Below are 12787 nucleotides of genomic sequence, written 5' to 3'. Positions count from 1 at the left end.
AAGCTGGCAGAAAAGAAATAAAACCCAATTCCAGACAGAATGCCAATTTTAGATGAAACGTCGCCCTTGGATCCCCACGTCGGGAGGCCCGCAGCACCATTGGCATCCAGCACCATCCTCAGCTGCTCCGGTGGAGGCTGCAGCAAAGAGGATGGGGCTCACAAAGACCTACACCGCTTCTACACGGAGTAAATTTGATCTCAAAAGTGGTGAGAAACAACACAGAAGGCTTGAAAGGTCTCCCTCCCCCACATAAAAATCACTTCGCAGAGCAAACCTGTGCTTTAAGGATTAAATGTGTCCGGACAACTCAACACAACATTATTAATGTCTATTTTTGACAAGTGTCTCCATTCCATCCATCCTTCTGTCTCTCTCTCTCTGTTTTAACCATCACTTTAAAGTCTTTCCTGTCCAATCATGCAATACGAAAGAACCTCTTTTAAAAAAAAAAAAAAATTAAAAGGAATTTAAAAGCTTTATATTCAGTTCTCTGGTCTCCAACCCCCTGATGATTGCTGCACAGCAAATAAAGTGCTTAGCTGCCCTCCTTAAAAAGATTTAATCTACCATATTTCCAGAGCTTGTATGATTAAATGCTACCTCTAATTCTGTTTTCAGAGCCACGGTTGAATCTCTGTTTAAAGAAAAGCAGCACTGGTGTCTCTCCTGTCCCCCTTATGTGCAGGGGAGTGGAGATGTGTCCAGAACAACATGGGGGAAGAACTGGGTGCTGGAAGAAGTTGCTACCAGACCCTGGTGAATTAATTACATGATAATCACTCATTTACCCTCAGCTACGAATTATTGACCATTTATACCAGGCGGTGTCCTACAGGAGAGAGTGACAACCCTCCCTGCCCTGAGCACCTTCATCCCAGGTCAAGAGGAGATGGAGCAATGGGACTTGGAAATCAATCCCTCACTGTTGGCAACCAAAACTGGCTTCAGAGAGGGGGAATCTCCCTGCGCGGAGTTTGTTAAGAACCTGCACTAATAAGGTGGCGCATTCATTGAAAGTCTGGGAGGAATCAGCTTCCCCATGAGACACAGTGCGGGGACCTTCATCTGCTAATAATCCGGAGGGAGCTCAAGGCCAGATCTCCAACACACCTGGCAAACATGGCCCAGGGAGAGATGGAGACAAATCTCCAAGGACCAAAACATTGCAGCAGCCCAGAAGATCGTTAATGCAGGAGTGTTGTAGCTCTCAGGAGATCTGGGCTTGGGTTTGATGGGAAAACATCCCCTGACACTTGTGTTGGGGAACCTATGCTGAAATTCCACAGGCAAACTACACCAAATCAAGTTTCAAACCTTCCCCATCCCCTTGTTCGACAGAGATTTGACGCTGCCAAAACCTCTTTATTTCTTGCAAATCTCTATGAGCTACTGCTCATGAATAGAAATGCTTCTATCAAAAACCATCGGCGTTTTTCACTGAAAATTTTAAAACAAGTATTTTCAGGGGGAGGCAGGTTGCCTTCTGTGCCAAAAACCACATATAACGCCCCTTCGGAGTATTTTCGTTTAGAGAAAAAACAAAAGAAAATGTATTTTAGGAACGTCAGGCTATGAGATGGGAACAAAAAGCCAACACCAACGTTTCCCAGCTTGGTTTCAGATGAGTTTACTGCCAACATCCCCTTGGACCAGCCACCTCTCCCAGGGGACCAGCTGTGTGCCCACAGTGGGACCCCCAAACCCCCCATGGCCTTAATGTACGTGTCACTTTGCTTTGGAAATCACTGCATCTGTTATATTTGGGAATGTCAGGCTAAGAGATGGGAACAAAAAGCCAACACCAATGTTTCCCAGCTTGGTTTCAGATGAGTTTACTGTCAACATCCCCCTTGGACCAGCCACCTCTCCCAGGGGACCAGGTGTGTGCCTGCAGTGGGACCCCCAAGCCCCCCACAGCCTCAATGCACGTGTCACTTTGCTTTGGAAATCACTGCATCTGTTATATTTGGATTGCTCAGAAAGAAAAACAAAACAATCTACTCCCTAACACAAATCAATTTATTGTCTCCTCACCCCTGGTAAACATTTCCACGCAGAACAGAAAAAGCATCTCTGGTCCCTACCAGCAGAGATCCAAAGGGCAATGATATGTCTGGATAAATGAACAGGTAGATGTACTTTCATTAAAATCACCACATTTAAATTACTCACAGATGAGATTGAAGACATGAGGTTAAAAACTTAATTGACTAAATCAACTGAGACGCCAAGGGCTGATTATATCATTTAAAATAAACGTAATATCGGCCATCAAAAACTGCACAATATATTATTACATATCAAAAGCCATTATTCAAGAAGCACAAACAATATCCTCCCAAAGCCCCAGCGGATTTAAAAGCATCGCCCTCCCCGGTTTTCTTTGATTGTTTTTCTTCTGCAAACTGGGCTGGAGGAGAAAAGCAGACTCCTCAAAACCCCGTATCTGAATAAAACTCTTTCTCATCACGGACTGTACCCCCATGGGTAAAAAACAGGTTTCAAGGCTCAATGGGGCCGGGTAGAGTCACCCTGCCCAACCTTACACGTGCAATTTGGGCTGTAACCTCTGTATTGAACCACTAACCATGCTCTTCACCCAGATTTTTCCTAGGAAAACATTAACACCAGCACTTGGAGTGGTGGAACGCCCTCCCCTCTCACCCTAAATCATCCTTTTCAAAACCCTTTGGGCTATTCGAGCTCCCTCCACACTTAAGCTTTGTTTCTGCAAGCCACCAGCAGTGCCAGCACTGCCACCAGCCTTGTGCCCATGCCAAGGGACAGGAGCTCGGTCCCTGTTCCGGCACCTTGGGGACGAGATGGCACGTGGTGTCCGCTCGTCACTCGCTAAAACTCATCCCCATCATCCACCTGGAGCTACGTTACCCTCTGCCTTACTCCCTCATGCCCTGAATACAAGCCGAAAGCCTGAAAACCCTTCCAAGAACAAGCCTGTTCCATGGAAATCCAGACCAGCTTGCAAATGATTTCCTAGCCCAGACTGGGAGCTCATTACAGCCGGGGTGTTATCAATTATGGATGGCTCCAGTGGCCCTCAAACCCAGGCTGTGGTGCCACATGGAGCTGTTTGCTCGGCTGCAAAGCTCATCCCCCTCATTTCCTCCTGCTCCCCGACCCCTGGACCAAACCCTGGCCACCAGCAGCATCGCTACACCCCACACAAACCCAGGCAGGGGGATAACCCCCCAAATCTCAATACAACATTAAGAAAATGCAAATCAGCCCCTGGGCTCTCAATTACACCGATTACATTATAATTACAAGCAGTGCCATCCAGGGTTTCTCAAAACCCACGTCTGTTCTTAAAGGATCTGCCAGGGAAAGGCTCCTATACTGCAGGAGGAGTGAATTAGTATGCATCGTGCACATGGAGGAGCCAGCGGGTTCCTGGAGCACACAGCCCAGCAAAAAGCCAAGCTTTACTGGGGCTTACAGATAGTTCCCCGCCACCCTTCCCGCATCCCCCTGCCCAAAGAACCGCGTGTGGAATCCCATCGGCCATCCCCATCGGAATGGGGATGGGTGGGCTGCATCAGTTGGGCTCTTGCCCAGAGACCCCGGGGACCCCATGATGACAAGGAGCGTGGGGACGTGTTGTTGCAAGAAAGCTCCTCGCCACACGTGCTCCCCAAAAGCAAATCTGTGTTAATCAAAGCCAGAACATGGTGTCCCCTCTCCCAAACCCCCAGCAAGGGCCCCGACATGGTGCTGTGAGCTCCAGCGCAGCTGCAGCCCCTGAACTTCTCCCAACGCAGCCAGCGAAGCATCCGACCAGCTTTTAGGATATGAAGCACATTGCCTGCCCCACACAGTGTGCCCGGCAGGGGGGCTGCATTACAACGCCATTTACTGAAAATAAAAAAGCCAAAAGACCCAACCGAATGCACGGTAATTGCAGGGTTTTCAGGCGTGAGGCTCTCTGACTCCGCAAACGAGTGCTGTGATAAACCAGGCTTCAGGAGCCATAGCCAAAACCAGCTCTGTGCACTGCCTGAAACACCTTCCAAAAACACACACACGGCTTCTGATATCCTACCTGCTCCTCTCCTTCTCCAAAGGAGGGAAGCTGGTGGCCACAGGTAGTGGGAGGGACACCAGCCCGGCTTGGATGCTGCACATCTGGCAACCTCAGCCCACCAGGACCAGTCCTCTCCCCGTGTTTGGGGGCAAAACAGGCAGGACACGGGGGGTTTTAAGCTGCTGGGTGCTTTACAAAGAGCAGGCAGGGCTGGGTATGGGTAGGAGAGGTGTTAAGATTCCCGGCACGACCCAGGAGGAGCCATCCCCAGCATCCCGCTGCAGAGCGAGCTAATCCTGCCAGGTTAATTCTCTTCCTCAGTTCATTCCAGCTTATTAAAGCCAGCAGGCATCCTGCAAAGGATTCATTACCTGTGTCACTTGAAGGCAAGGCTGGGCCTTAATGAGCCGAGAAATGGGGGAGCGATGCTCCCACCACCCCCCCAGATGTCTGGGTCCATCCTGGCCGTGCAGAAACCCACAGCCCCATTCCCATGAGCAGCGCTACAATAAACGAGAGGAACACGCAGGACTTTTGCAAGGCCCAAAGCTTCATCCAGACATAATCTTGCTCCTGTTTCCTCGTATACGTCTTGCTCTCACCCAACACCCCAGCTCGGCCATGCACCGTGTCCCAGCGTTCGCTTTGCTTCTGTTTACTGGGAATTACTGGCAGAGGGCGAAAGGAGATGAATTTTGAGCTAGGTGAGTGAGCACATTACCAGCCAGAGAGATGGCAGCTGCTGCAGTACATCTTCATCCCTTTAAATAGTTCCCAGCCTTCCCCCCGCAGAGCCAGGCTGGCTGCGTAAAAGAGATCTCTCCTAATTAATCTAGTCCTCTCCATAGCCGGCGAAACAGAGCCGGAGCTGGCAGGTAAAATATTGCGGGAGCTAACAGAGGATGGCAGGCTTGGGTTAGCGAGGCAGAAAGCGAGCGCTGGACTTCAGCTGAAAGGGCACAATTATTTTACCACCATGCTATGCCTGTACTCCCAGACCTGTCTGGTATCTTCCAGGGCCAGCCTGCCTTTTACATCTGGGTTTTAACCCCTCCACCCCCCTTTCCATTTTTCTCTCCAATCCCTTTTTTCTCAGCGGGTGGCTATTTAATTTGTTGTATTCCATGCTTTCCCTTTCATGAGCAAAAATCCTGCATCTGGGCTTTCTTTTTTTCCTTTTCTCTCTCTCGATTCATTTCCAAAAATCTTGCTTTTTATGGAAAAAAAGATTAAAAAAAACCTAAATGGGAAGGAGAATGCTAAAGGAGGCATGAGATGAAAGCGGCTTTACATACTGTCATGAGAGGAAGGATGCAGAGAGAAGTGGAGAGAGCATCGATGCCACTCGCACCATGATTTTGGCCATACAGGGGTGAGACAAGGGGCTGCAGCGGAGCAAAAACCTGCCCAAAAGCTCAGTGTCATGGAAAAGGGCTGGGAGAAAACCCCACTGGGGATGCTGGGAATAACTCCACCTCCTTACCTCCCCAAACTGTCTCCGTGAACCCCCTCTTGCTTTCAGAAGGAGCATTTTGGGCCCCCCACACCTTCATAATGGAGCAGCTCAGCAAACTCTGCCCCCACAACATTTTGCCCATTTAAGTCTAAGCAGGACCACTCAAGGAGGAATATTACCTGGAAGAAACAGGATGTCTACAAAAATCATCTTTGCTGGTGATGAGAGAACCTGAGACAACAAACAGAGCACAGGAGGGATGCAATCCCTCGTTTCAAACCCGAGCGAGGAATCTGGCTGCCGGATCTGGGCTCTGCTGATGAGAGTATTTAAAGACCAGTACGTAGGTTTGCAATGCACACAGGGCTAAACTTACCCCTGGGCAAGTGCCCTGGCTCCTTGGGGGGTGACGCCTCATTTGGCTGTAGCAGAGGAGGGGGCACAGACAACAGTACCAGGGCTTGATTCAGATCAAGGATAAAAACCCAACTGTACACGACCAAACGCACCCAAAGCACATGCAGCCGTCCTCACTGGCACTGTGGGCAGGGCTTGCTGGCTTCCCTGGCCTCTGAAAGGCTAAAAATGCCATCAGGAAACAAAAGTAGGTGACAACTGGGTGTCAGCATCCTCCCACCTCAGAGCACCCGGAGGCTGCATGCCTGCCAGCGTGCCCAAGGCAAACCTGCTCGCTACCGAATGCTACGCTAACCTTGCTGGCTGGCCTTCATCCCCAAGCTCTTTTACCTTCTCTCTTCCCCCATCAGGCTTTAAAGAGCATCCTGCAGCTCCAGTGATAGCTCTCGATTACTGCAGGGCCAGGAGATGTTTGCTTTTAATAAGTTTTGCTAAAGACCCGAGCAGCCGTGTTTAAAGAGGAGTGGATGTCACAGCTCCGTCAGGCTGGGACAACCCAGCATCAGCTCCTACTGTCACACCAGGGTCTGTGCACAGTCCCTCTGCTCCTACACACCTCCTGGATGGCTTGGACACCTTTCCCTGCTCGCTCCCTTTGCTTTCTAGCCTGGGGCTCCCTCTGCCTGTCACCGCACTCTGTTTGCTGTCCCCAGGGCTGAGCCTCTCCAAACAGTGCTGGGCTCTCGTTTGCTGTTGGCAAGAGCTGTGTCTCAGCCACGCACCCTTCATGCAGCGGCAGAAGGGGATCAGGAGAAGGTTTTTTCCCCCAGCCAACCTCAGGTGCCTCCTCCTGCCTTCTCACTGCCTGCACCATATCTGCAGGCAGCGTGAGCATCAGCAAAGCACCGGGCACAGATCTCCCACTACTACAGGAATTTGTTGCCAGCCTAAGTTTTAAAAATACTGATGGCTGTGTTATACGCACCATATGGAAAAAAAAATATAACGCAACGGTAATAACTATCAGTGCTTAAGTACAAGCTAATTGCAACCACCAAGAGCTTCCAGCAGGAACGACGACACACACAGACATGTCAGCGCTGCTGAGCGCAGGGAAACTACAGCATCCACATTACCACGGCTCTGGAGGCTTTACAGGCTTCCCCATAGCCACGGTGAACATAAAACCCCAAACCTTTCTCAGATCAGATTTGCATTCAGCGTGGAGTTTGTATCGCCAAGCCAGGATATGCCATTTAACAGCATTTTTTCCCAAGGAGAGCATGTGCATCTCAGCAATAGGGGCCAGCCAGGCTTCCAAGTTACAAAGATGAGAGCCCTGGCATTGCAATGCATATGTTCCACCCGCCGCATCCTGCCAGAACACAGCAGAGATGGGGAGACCTGGGAAACCTCCTCTACTTTACCTTTGGAAAGCCTGTGGAGGACGACAGATCCTCTGCGTGCTTCGGGGTGGGATGGCAGCGGCATTGCCCGTGAGCTTTGACTTCGGAGTTACATTAAACATTTGGCAGAGCACGATGCAACCGTACAGCTGCACGGCACAAAAGTGCCAAAAGTCTTTTTACAAAGCTTTGGCAACACTACGGGAGCCCTACCACCCCACAACACCTCCCCTACATCAAGCCATGGGAAAGGCATTCACTTTTCTACAGGTCTTGTGCTTCCCACCTCAGCTGCACCTGCATCCCTCTTGCCTCGAGGGAAGAGAAGCCAAGAGCTGGGCAACGCCACCAGCGTTTGCTTTCCCAGCCCGTGCCTGCAGCAGAACAGCCATCTGGTCCCGTCGGAGCGGGGCAGGAGCCAGCCCTGCCATCTGCATCCCTCTTTAGCAACACTCAGCTCCACGTCAGCTCCCCAGCCCCAAAGCAGCTCCGCGCTGCAGGCAGCAAACCGAGGATGCTGCCGTGCCCCTCGACTGGTCCCTGGGCAGGGGAAGCGTTCCAGAGCCAGCGCTGAAGACCCTGCCGTAATTAGTAATTAGTTTGCAATCACTGTTCGCCTAGTGCCGTCACTTCCCCGCGTCCAGGCGGCTGCAGCGTTATCTCTGCTGCCACTGTACTGGCAGCTGCCCCTCAGGAGGTGGTTTGGAGGATTTTGTAACCCTCACCAGCACATCCCAGGTCCTCTCCCTCCTCTGGTTGCAAACAGAGGCGCAGCGTTTCGGGTCCCCCCTCTCCCCGTTCAGAGTCGGAGCATCCCCAGCCCAGCTCCCTGTCACACCTCGGCAAGATAAAGATGGGACAGGAATTTAAAACTGCCTATCAGCGGGATCTGAAGTCCTCCGAAAGGGAGAGCATGATAAATTCACCCAGAGAATCACAGGCACAGAGTGCAGGGTGACAACTTATCCTTCACCATACATACAGATTTATTAAAAATTTAAAATTGCTACATAGATCTAAAGGGCCGGGTTATTTATTTTTGCAAGGGCTGATCAATCATAGGCGTCCCCAAAGGATGCCAGACCTTTAACTACTCATCTGATCATGCCTGCTGTACCTGTGCTGCTCCAGCCCCAGTGCTTAATATTTTATCCACACGACTCCCGGGCAAAGCCGGAGTGGAGTCTGATCTGGCAGAGCACAGTCCTGCCTTGGGCTTTTTATCAGCTCCTACTCAAAAACAGAGGTGGAAGGAAAGAAATAACTTTTCTTTTGCCTTCCGCCCCTCCCCTTCAAAGCAATAAATTTACTTTCAGACGTCACCATCCTAAAAATATAGGGTTTTTTTGTCACAAATGCCAAAGCTGCCATGGTGTAGAGGGATGGAGAGGCTGCCATGGTTGGGGATTGGCCACACTTTGGTCCCAGGACCGGCACGTGTGCTCAGCAACTGGCACCTGCCTCCCCCATAAACCACATTTTAACAGCAGAATCTAAGCGTTTGGCGGCAAAGGGGGGAAAGCGTTGGCAAGGCGGGTTTTTGTAGTCTATAAACTGCAAGGAAAATCTCACGCCGCCTCCCCAAGCCGGCTCCAGCCATGTGTTTCATCTCACCTCCATCTCCAGCAACCCACCCGCAAATGCCGCAAAGGCAGGAGGAAAATGGGATTGGGATGGGGTGAGTCCGTGACAGGGCTGGGTCCCTCCCCACGCCTGAGCATCCTGCATCCCTCCCCACATCTGAGCATCCTGCATCCCTCCCCACATCTGAGCATCCTGCATCCTTCCCCACATCTGAGCATCCTGCATCCCTCCCCATGCCTGAGCATCCTGCATCCTTCCCCACATCTGAGCATCCTGCATCCCTCTCCACGCCTAAGCATCCTGCATCCCTCCCACACCTGAGCATCCTGCATCCCTCCCCACGCCTGAGCATCCTGCATCCCTCCCCACACCTGAGCATCCTCCCTGGTGCATACAAAGAGCTGAGGATGCAGTGGCAACTGCTCGGGCTCCTCCAGCTCTGATTCTGCTGCTGCAGGGGGGACGATTTGTCCCCTGGGAGGATGAAGATCCTCAAAACCACCCTGGATTTTGCAGAAGACACAAGACCAGGTACTCAGCTAAGCAAAACCAAAGCACCTGCTGGAGAGCCAGCAGCACTAAACACCCAAATCCCCCCTGTTGCATCTCTCGCTGCACTCAAGCCAGACCAAACCTCCTGGACCCGGTCCCCATCGCTATGCCAATGGATCCGAGCAGAGGAAAAGCTTCAAGGACCACCATGCACTGTGTGGCTGGGAAAGCACCAGGGCTCCCCACGGGACTGAGCCCCTTCTCATCTAAAGGCCATATTATTCCAGCACATCTCTTTTGCACGCCAGAGCTAATTGAATGGCGATGGCAGTACTAAGCAGCCCTCGCGATCCGAGACCAGAGTCAGCTGAATATCCGAAATCGTGTAATTTTTTGCATGACTGAGTGTGCAGATGTAATAAAATAAAATTTTAAAAAAAAAGAAAAGTAAGAGGGGAGGAATCAGGTCCTTAAATGAATCCGTGATTGACGGTGATGAAGGGAGCTGAGTTACAAAGTGGTCAGTGGGGAATTATCCCCCTCCAACCACACAGGGGACCAGCAGCATCCCCTGATTAAAGCTGTGCCCCCCTCGGAGCAGAGGTTCACTGCTGGATCCTCTTTGCCAAGGAGCAATAGGCTCATTAGCAGAGCCAGAGCTCATTAAGGAAACGCAGAGATGGCAATTACCCCTCCAGCCATGCTATGCCATGCATGGCCGTGGTCTGGCTAGGGGGCGAAGTGATGGGAAAGCAACTGGGAGAGAGGAAAGCCGAACCCGGGTGAGATCCTCCTCCATCCATACCGCAAGAAAAACCTTCCTGAGCTGTTACAGACCAAGACGCCTCATCTGCCAACCAGAAAACACACGAGCCCTGCTCCCTCTCTCCTGTACCACTGACCATTTCTCCTTGCAACTCCTTCCCAGGGCTCCCAGTACGGCCATGGCCACCGCTTTCAGCCCCGAGATGCCCAGGGACGTCCCTTTGTCCCTCTGTCTCTCACACCAAGCAGGGGTGACAGCTCCCCCAACCTAGGAGAAGGACGGATTCGGGCATCCCCTGCTCCATTTCTGCATCTGAATGAATAACCCAAGCAGAAATTCGCCCCCACGGCACAGGTCACCCAGACAAAACCAGACACTTAAATCTGCTGCTCAGGCTTCATCCGCCTGCGGGTGCAAAGCAAAGCACGCAGGCGTCGCAAGGGCAGGTCTAGGTAAGATTAATAAAGCCTGCGAAGAACTGACAAGGAAGAGGGCAAAGGGGAATAGCTGGCCATTATTATTCCAGGCACACCAGGTGCCCACATTGCCCACATCAGGAGGAACAAAAAGAGTTTTCAGAAGAATCACGGCCGGTTAGCTAAAGATTTATGAATTTTATTCTTAGCGCGCTTTAATTGCACCTATAAATTAAAAATGAACTTATTCTGTGCTGTGTTAAAAAAAAACCTCGCACTTGAGCTTCTAATTCCACTTGAATTGCGCACACACGCAAAGGCAGCGCCGTGCGGCAACCTCAGATCAGGCGCTCTGGAAATCGCCGTCGCGATTCCATTCCCTTCCTTTCCATTCCACCTCGGCTGCGCACATACATTTTTTAAAAGTTACTGCTGTGCTGTACAGAGCGACATTAATTGAGTGTTAACGAGCTGTCTGATCAGCTTCCCACTGTCCCTATTACTGGACGTCAGGGTCTCTGCAATGTCCCAATTAAACAGAATCAAAGAATACTTAATGCACGGTAAACTGGTTCCCAGCCACTCGAACTGATTAAGCAGCTGTTCCCTTTATTTGGGTCCCGGTCAAGCGATGCTGCACAGTCTATATTGCCCAAGCAGCTCCTATATTCTAGGAAGGAGCAGGGTTTAAATGCACATGACTAGGAGAGGCTGAGGGAAGCACATTGGTTTAGGACAGCAGACTCAGCGCCTCAACATTTCATCCCAAAACAGGACGGTGCAGAGCTAGAATCAGGCATAATTCAAACTGGGCGCCTAGAGTCATTTTGCACATCCTGTTTTATTCAACCAGCTCCAGTGATAAAGACACAAAGGGAGGAAATCACTTGGATCACTGAAGAAGAAATCCTCCCATCTTAACACCAACATCTTAATAGCTCCCATCTTAACACCAACAGAAATAAAAGTTCTGCAAAAATCCATCGGCAAAGACATCGGCTCAAAACGTGAGGAAGGAGCAGCAAAACCTCCCTGTGAGTTTACTCGGAGCTGGAAAGCTGATTTGGCACAATATAAAATGCCTTCTGATTTTGCCTCCACCTTAGCTCGGGTGGAAAGCACACATGCTGGAGACTCCCAAAGGACAAGCACCCCAGGACCTGGGCAGACATGGAAAAACCCAGGGATGCACCAGGTCTCCTGGTTTCAAGAGCACCTCCTGAACAGCAATATTAATCCAACCAGGCCAAGCAACAGCCCCATATCCCACGCAAAAGCCAGGGATGGGGACAGAGCAGGGAGTCCCCATGCGCATTTTCCAGCTGCAAGAGGAGCGATGGTGCAGCCGTCTGCAGGCTTGGCGGCGACACCGGTTGAGATAAAGAAGAATTTAAGGTGCAAAGGAGAACTAAGCAGATCCTTGTAGATTGGAGCCGAACAAGATAAGGGAGCAATGATGAATATAGACGCATTACGCTAGGACAATTCAAAGCACACGCAATTTTGGCGGATGCGAAAAAGTGATAGCGCGATGTACTCACCGTCCCCAAGCGATTTGTGAAGCCGGCGGCCGAGGTTTCCTCGTGTCAGCCTCAACCAGGCTCGGGCAGCCACATCCTAGGGGGCAAAGAAAGCAGACTCTTAAAAATCATCAGCATCTAACCACGTGAAAGAAAGCCTACGCTTTACCAACGAGGGCATTCCTCAAAGCCCGGGCAATAACAGTTTTACTCGCTGCTTACTTTACAAGACATTGATGGAGCGCACAGCACAATTATCAAAGCCTTCAGCTCCCCCCGCTCCCAAATGGAACAGTCAAGGAAAATAGTCTAATTTGACAATTTTCAGTCAGTTGAAATGATACGTGGAAGAGACATGGAAGAAGGAAAGCATATTATTCACTATTTGATAAATTATCCCCATTATACGGAAGGCAAATCTGAGCCCAGAGGACGTGCGGGGCTGTTTTCAGCAGCCACCAAAGGGCATCACCACCACGGCACCATGTGGAGAAACCCTCTGTCTCTGCTCAGCATTTTGCCACGAAGCCACAAGATAAAGCCAAAGGAATATGGGGCAAATGGTTGGCAGAGCCGGGTCCAAAATTCACCACCCTCCCCACCACCTCTGGGTACCCCACTGCTGCTGGGAGCAGCCTCATCTCAACCGCACTTTTACCTGTTTTCCTCCCATTTCCCCACTCGCGCACCAGTTCTCATCCCGGTGCGTTGTCACCACACACGCACTGGTCCAGGTAGGGATGCC

General features: G+C 50.9%; 1 protein-coding gene across 1 annotated transcript in view; it reads right to left on the bottom strand.

Moving 5' to 3' along the window:
• The window catches only part of LOC136111374 (opioid-binding protein/cell adhesion molecule homolog), a 293462-nt gene extending 281323 nt beyond the window's left edge, over positions 1 to 12139 (bottom strand). Inside the window, exon 1 of the mRNA XM_065855516.2 lies at positions 12064 to 12139. The gene's annotated coding sequence lies outside the window, so the exon portion shown is untranslated. The remainder of the gene's footprint in view (positions 1 to 12063) is intronic.
• Between the last annotated feature and the right edge of the window lie 648 nt (positions 12140 to 12787).

Source organism: Patagioenas fasciata, chromosome 24, assembly GCF_037038585.1.
Source record: "Patagioenas fasciata isolate bPatFas1 chromosome 24, bPatFas1.hap1, whole genome shotgun sequence".
Taxonomy (NCBI): Eukaryota; Metazoa; Chordata; class Aves; order Columbiformes; family Columbidae; genus Patagioenas; species Patagioenas fasciata.
This window is presented reverse-complemented; position numbering and strand designations above follow the sequence as displayed.